We start from the raw sequence: 7,500 nt of genomic DNA on the forward strand, positions 1-7,500 counted from the left end.
AAACATTTTTGATAAAGAAATGAAAGAAGATGTTTTCTATGGTTTTATCTTTTAAAAAAACTAAGATGATGGACTACTTTTTCACAATGAGATTATATGCGGCTGAGATAGTATCAGTTTAATCCTCTTTCTCAGGGATGATGTCCCTATGATGAGGTCATTCCATGTTAAATCAGTTGCTGCACCATCTCAGATTTTGTTCAACCTGGTTATAAGATGTTTAGGGAAAACCACGGCCTATAAATTATTTATGTCTACATTTTTTCAGCCCTTGATATTAGTTAAAACAGCCTGAAAAGCAATGTTTGGGCATGATTTGGCATTATCCCAGACTTTGTATAGGATGGAAGACAAAATATGTTCTCATTATGACTAGAAGTTTGTATGGCATGCTCGAAGTTTGTAAGGCAGGCATGCTCAAAGCCCTAGATTTGGAAAGTGTTATTCGAGTGACATTAAGGGTATTATAAACTCGTTTTTTTGACACATGTGGAATCAGTCATTATATTTTATATCATTATAGTATAGTATTTGTATGAATGTTGTGCCCATATTTGAGTTCTCTATGTGTAATGTGTATATAAAATTAAAACAAGGGAAGGTTGCATTTTTTAATCATTTCCAAAGGACTAAAATGGGTTGTGTGATAGCTAAGAACTTGAACATTTACGCAGAATTAGCTTGATGTATGGACATGTAGTGTACAAGGTATCAGTGTTGTTACATGTGATTAGATAGGGACAAGATAAGACAAGTTCCTCAGAATGAATGAGCACATGTATAACAACATAATAGCTATATTCATCTATGAAGGAAACATTGTACAACATTGTACATTGTACACATACCGTTTTTCTCCTCTGAAAATTACCTAAAAAAATGGGCGTGCTGTACCAAATTCTTCTGGGCGAGGCATATAGAGAATATGTTTGTTGTGCACGCTACAAAGTTTGGGCAGTCAGGGAATAATATTTTTTGAGATATCAATGTCCAAACATGGCTCCTGAGATAAGAGTGAAAGTCCAAGGGCAAAGACAACAAAAACATAATTGAACAAAAACATTTTGCAGGTCTTCGTTTTGGGACCAAAACAATATGTAGACAAACTTCGAGCAAAATCTGAGATGATGTTGCGACCGTTTTAGTGTATGTTTGATTTAACACAGAATGACCCATGAATGTTAAATATTATTTGCACTGTACTCTGCACAATGATAATAAAATTAAATCTAATCTAATTTCATTTGTATTAGCCGCATTGTGTATAAGTCTCAGGACAGTGTTTTATGCAAGTTTAAAGAAACAAAACCATATTAAATGCCATATTAACTGCATGTAAAACCTCATAGCTAAAGAAATTTGGCAAAATCAATGTATAAACCGTGGCTAATAGTCGGGAAATTACGATAATCTAATCCAATCAAATCTAATCCAATATGATCTAACAAGCAAGATGATGCTGGATTATCTCTGTACTCCGTTTCCTTCCGGTTGATTCTCAAAGTATCAGAGGGTAGCTGATGGGGGCCCGTGAGCTAGTCTTGGCTGCTGGCCAATCCTCAGCACACTGATGCTCCTTTCTCCAGGCCACGGCTCGGCTCGGACCCTGACTCTGGCCTGTCACTTGGCAGGCTGGGCTTGTATCTCCGCTCTTCCCCTTGCTCCAGCGCTACAGGAAGCCCACTGGGGGATTGCTGTTCTGACACGGGACCCCACATAGACACTCATTCAGCAGCACCTGTTTGTGTGTGTAGACGGACACACTCAGATGTACACACACACACACACACACATTGCCTTGTCACGCAGCCAACCGCATCTGTACTCGTCTCAAGCCACCCTTTAATGAAATGCAAATAGCTATGCAGCGAAATCTGTGTGTGTGTACATGCACACACACACACACACACACACACACACACACACTCGCACGTGCAGACACGCCACACAAAACAGCCCATATGAGGGTGGGATTAAGGTGTAATGAAAACCCAAACCCTCTAGGAATACACATGCAGTCTCTCTCTCTCTCTCTCTCTCTCTCCCTTTTTTCTTTCTCTCTGGCACACACAATCCCTCTCTCTCTCTTTCTCTCTTGGAAAGGCATAGGGCAGTCATTTTTGTGAGTCTGGTGGTATCTGATTTTGAAACTCCATTTTGCGCTCCAGTGGTTGAAAGCTCAGGCGAGCTGGCAGAAACACATATACTTCAGATCTATAGGGCTGGAGACCCCCTGTCCTCCTCTCTCCCCTCTCTCCTCCCTCCTCTCTCTCCTCCTCTCCTGCCTCCTCTCTCCCCTCTCTCTCTTCTCTCATTTTAGACATCTGCAGGCCCCAAGTGATGCATTAATGGCTGGAGTGGAACCTAAAGAGAATAGCTAAAGGGACACTTCACTGATTAGCATTAAGCTTTGTATCTTAGCATTAAGCTTTGTATCTTTAGAAAACCAGTCATGTTTTTGAATGGTCGTGCATCATTCCCTCAGTTTGCTTTGAGATGGGAGAAATACAGATTTTAGTGTTGGACTTCCTGCTTTCAATGATGTAAAAATCATCATTTTACATAATTGAAAGCAGGAAGTCCTATTCATGGGCTTCATTGAAATCCGTATTTCTCCCATCTCAAGGCAAACAGAGGGAATGATGGATGCCATTCAAAAACATGACTGGTTTTCTAAAGATACAAAGCTTAATGCTAATCGGTGAAGTGTCCCTTTAAAGCGCAAATGAACACAAATGAACACAAGCTAGACAGCATTTTCACTTCATTCCATCTCAGAATCTTGTGGATGTAGTCGTAGTTTCTCTGTGCTGTCTGGCTGTCTAGTTCTATGGTCTGGATCTAGTTTCTGTCTCTCTTGCTGTTTATGATTCTATGGTGTATGTTGCTGCAGTTCTATTATATGGTTCTATGGTGTATATGGAGCTGTAGTTCTGTTATGGTTCTTTGTTTTCTGTATTTCGTTGTCTGTTTCTCTCCCCTTACACCTGATCTCTTTCACCCTCTTTGTTTCTCTCTTTTCTTTCTGTGCCTCTCTGACTCCTTTTCCCCCTCTCTGTATATCACCCTCTATTTTCCCTCTTTTATCTCTCTCTCTTCTTCTCTTCTTCTCTCCATTGTTCTTGTCATCCTCTTGTGATGTGTCATCTCGCTGGAGAAAACGAGGCGTGACCAGACTCACTTCAAAGCACAGAGAAGTGTGACTGCTGTTCTGCTTGTTTGTTCCTCTGTTATCAAAACGATTTGGCAAATATGTCAAAGGAACACAGTCATCCCTGTCTAGAGATGGCTGCTGTGATGTGGCTTCAGTCACGGAGGGGCAGAGAGAGAGAGAGAGAGAGAGAGAGAGAGAGAGAGAGAGAGAGAGAGAGAGAGAGAGAGAGAAAGACATCTGCTGCAGATTCTGCCTCTCTCTCCAGCCCTGCAATCATGGCCCCAACCAGGTGCTTGAGGCAGTGCAGCTCTTGTTCCATGTCCTCGTACTGACACTGATGTAGAGATAGAGACAACAAACAGTAAACAAACAAACAAACAAACAAACAAACAAACAATACTGGTGAGGCCTCACACAGGCATGCTTCCTGAGAGAAATACATCTCAGACTCCCCAGACTATTGTTCAATCTTAAATGATTGAGCTTAGTGTGGTGATAGCCAGACTACCCTTGTCTGGCACCTGCTCTGTGTCTGTGGTTAGGTATTGCCTGTGTCTGTGTTGTGTCTGTGGTTAGGTATTGCCTGTGTCTGTGATGTGTCTGTGGTTAGGTATTGCCTGTGTCTGTGATGTGTCTGTGGTTAGGTATTGCCTGTGTCTGTGTTGTGTCTGTGGTTAGGTATTGCCTGTGTCTGTGATGTGTCTGTGGTTAGGTATTGCCTGTGTCTGTGATGTGTCTGTGGTTAGGTATTGTGTGTGTCTGTGATGTGTCTGTGGTTAGGTATTGCCTGTGTCTGTGATGTGTCTGTGGTTAGGTATTGCCTGTGTCTGTTCTGTGTCTGTGGTTAGGTATTGCCTGTGTCTGTGATGTGTCTGTGGTTAGGTATTGCCTGTGTCTGTGATGTGTCTGTGGTTAGGTATTGCCTGTGTCTGTGTTGTGTCTGTGGTTAGGTATGGCCTGTGTCTGTGATGTGTCTGTGGTTAGGTATTGCCTGTGTCTGTGTTGTGTCTGTGGTTAGGTATTGCCTGCGTCTGTGATGTGTCTGTGGTTAGGTATTGCCTGCGTCTGTGATGTGTCTGTGGTTAGGTATTGCCTGTGTCTGTGTTGTGTCTGTGGTTAGGTATTGCCTGTGTCTGTGTTGTGTCCAGTGTTGGTCAAGTTACTTGGAAAAAGTAATTAGTTACTGATTACTGATTACTTGTCCAAGAAAGTAATCCCGTTACTTTACTGATTACTTTTTCCCAAATGTAATTAGTTACTTTACAATTACTTTACTTAGTTACTTTTCAAAAACACACCAACTAGGCTACACAACCTGAATATACTATAAAGCAATACACCTTTCAGGCTAATTTTATTCTTTCTGCATATTCCATCATATAAAATAGAATCAAATGCAGTGTTGTGCATAAACGAGTTCTGTGAACTATGAACTGCATGCAACACATTTGTAAATAAAGAACGTGAATTCGTTCAGATTATGTGAAATGAACAACGAGCGTCACTGCTGAGTTTCAATTAAACGTTGCACAGTTAACCTGCATGTCACGCTCCAATCTTTCATCGATGCTGCGGATGTAACAGAATACATGCTGCATTGTTGCAACAATATTCGGAACGGGCGCGCTGTCGGTGGTAAAATAAAAACAGTAAGTCCTGTGACAGCGGCCGCATTCTGCGCCACCCCTCACTCAAACATACATAGATTCTGTAGCCTATAATTAACCGAAGAGTCGGACCTCCGTCTGGCAAACCTCATAGGCTACCGCAGGGGTTATGTCTGAAAGAGACTACAGAGAACGCAGATGATACAGGCTCTATTATTTACGGACATTTTGCTCATTGTCTCGCAAAGACTCCGACGGTACAAACTTAATTATGTCCACCGAAAACAAGTTCGAACGTCAACGACCCCGAATTTGAAAAGACATTTGAGTTGAAGCATCAGTCCAGAGTGAAAGCATAAGTCATCGAATGAAATGAAAGTAGAAAGAACAATAAAAGTGAAGTAAAGATAAGCAAAAGAAGTCCAAGTCCCGAACTATGGATAAAAGTTTAGGAAAACCCCAACTCACGTATAGACTATTAAATGCAGCATGGTCATGCTCTCTCCCGCACTCTGTTGTCTCGTCTGTTGTTTACATCTCTGGCAATGCGTTGGACATTATACTGATTGTCACCAGACAGTCTCACAAAGCAATTAAAATCGCAGTTTAGTAACGCAGTAACGCAGCCTAAAGTAACGGTAATCTAATTACTGATTTTGCCATTGTAATCCCTTACTTTACTCGTTACTTGAAAAAAGTAATTGGATTACAGTAACGCGTTACTTCTAACGCGTTACTGCCCATCACTGGTTGTGTCTGTGGTTAGGTATTGCCTGTGTCTGTGTTGTGTCTGTGGTTAGGTATTGCCTGTGTCTGTGATGTGTCTGTGGTTAGGTATTGTGTCTGTGATGTGTCTGTGGTTAGGTATTGTGTCTGTGATGTGTCCACTCTCCTCATCTGGACGGTCTCAGCCGCCGCTCCTCTGTAGCTCTGGTGTCCAGTAGAAACATCCGGCCGCTCGGCGCTCGTCTCCGTCCATCCTCTGATCGATGCCCAGCGGGACCCGTGTTTGTGCTGCGCTCTGCAATTAGTCTCTTCCTCTTGGCCTCCGGTCAGCCAGCTCAGATCTCCTCGTCCACCCACTGCCGCCGCCGCCGCTGCCGCCACTGACCCGGCCAGCCATATTTATGTGATCTTATTTAACATGGGGGGGGGGGGGGGGCAGCAGGACGGCCATATTTATGTGATCTTATTTAACATGGGGGGGCAAGAGGACGGCCATATTTATGTGATCTTATTTAACATGGGGGGGCATCAGGACAGCCATATTTATGTGATCTTATTTAACATGGGGGGGCAAGAGGACGGCCATATTTATCTGATCTTATTTAACATGGGGGGGGGGGGGGGGGCAGCAGGACGGCCACTTTGTGGTTTCGATGGAGAGGGAATAGAAGTGGACATTGCTGAGGAGGACAGTTGTTGCAGTTGTTGCTCCTCCTTGGAGGGGAAGTAATGAAATCAGAGACGTATTTGTAGGCATACTGTACCTTGCAGTTGCATTTTGATGCCATATAGGCAGCGCAGCTGCGGTGCTTCTATATACAGTACAGTATGTGCTCTCCCTGTATCTCTAGCAGTGGCTGAAGAAACTGGGTTGAGATCAGCTTGTGCCATTTCACTTTTTGTCAGTTAGTATTTTGTGTTTTGTGGAGACCTGCACAGGCTACAGGCTACAGGCTACATGCTGTGAGTCAGAGTGTGGCCCTGTCAGTGCAGTGCCCCTGAGAGGATTGCTGAGAAGCGGAGAACTGTCTCATTCCTCTGGGACACACTTACAACTAGAGCCTCCTGCAGGTCAAAGAAAATCTGCTTTCCAGGAAGGAGGAACTTTTTTGGCTTAGACAACGTTTCCCTGGGAGCACCTTTAACTGTCGGGAGCCCAGTTGGGTCCAGATGAGATTGCTGCAGGTGTGTGGACACTTGGCTTGACTGGAACTGTTTTGGTCAGCCCAGACCAGCATCTGGCAAAGGCCTGAAAAAGAGCTGCAATTGCAAGTCAGAGTTGGTTTCTCTGACGAATGTGAAACATGGCTGTGTGGCAGAGGACTTGCTGTCTCTGTAAACACTCTCCTGATGCAACTATGTTATGATGCAACTTCCTGTGGTTTCCTTGACTCCTGCACTCATTACTCTGGTGTGTGTGTGTGTGTGTGTGTGTGTGTGTGTGTGTGTGTGTGTGTGTGTGTGTGTGTGTGTGTGTGTGTGTGTGTGTGTGTGTGTGTGTGTTAGAGAGAGAGAGAGAGAGAGAGAGAGAGAGAGAGAGAGAGAGAGGGGGGAGAGAGAAAGAGAGAGCAAGAGAGAGCGAGAGAGAGAGAAGGAGAACAGGTAGCTGTCAGTCAGGAAAGCAAAAAAAAGCACTTCCTGAAGAGAGTGTGTTTCTTTTCTTTGCCTGGAAACAAATGTGTGTGTAGGGGGCAGGAAGTGGGTTTGAGAGAGAGGACAGGAGTGGAGGAGAGAGACAGAGAGAGAGAGAGAGAGAGAGAGAGAGAGAGAGAGAGAGAGAGAGAGAGAGAGAGAGCTGCAGGGGTGAACGAGTGATTCACAGAAGGAGGCATTCTGGAGAGCAGCATATTTCACTGTGAAGGACGAGGGCCTGGCAGAGGTATGATGAATGCCCTCTCTCTCTCTCTCTCTCTCTCTCTCTCTCTCTTCCTCCCTCTCTCTCTCTCTCTCTCTCTCTCTCTCTTCCTCCCTCTCTCTCTCTCCCTCCCTCTCTGCTTCACACCTTTCCTCTAT

The 7,500-nt window shown here is 44.0% G+C and overlaps 1 protein-coding gene across 1 annotated transcript in view; it reads left to right on the forward strand.

Moving 5' to 3' along the window:
* The window catches only part of itsn2a (intersectin 2a), a 134,677-nt gene that overhangs the window by 10,424 nt on the left and 116,753 nt on the right, over positions 1-7,500 (forward strand). The window lies entirely within an intron of this gene.

Source organism: Sardina pilchardus, chromosome 12 (genome assembly GCF_963854185.1).
Source record: "Sardina pilchardus chromosome 12, fSarPil1.1, whole genome shotgun sequence".
Classification (NCBI taxonomy): Eukaryota; Metazoa; Chordata; class Actinopteri; order Clupeiformes; family Clupeidae; genus Sardina; species Sardina pilchardus.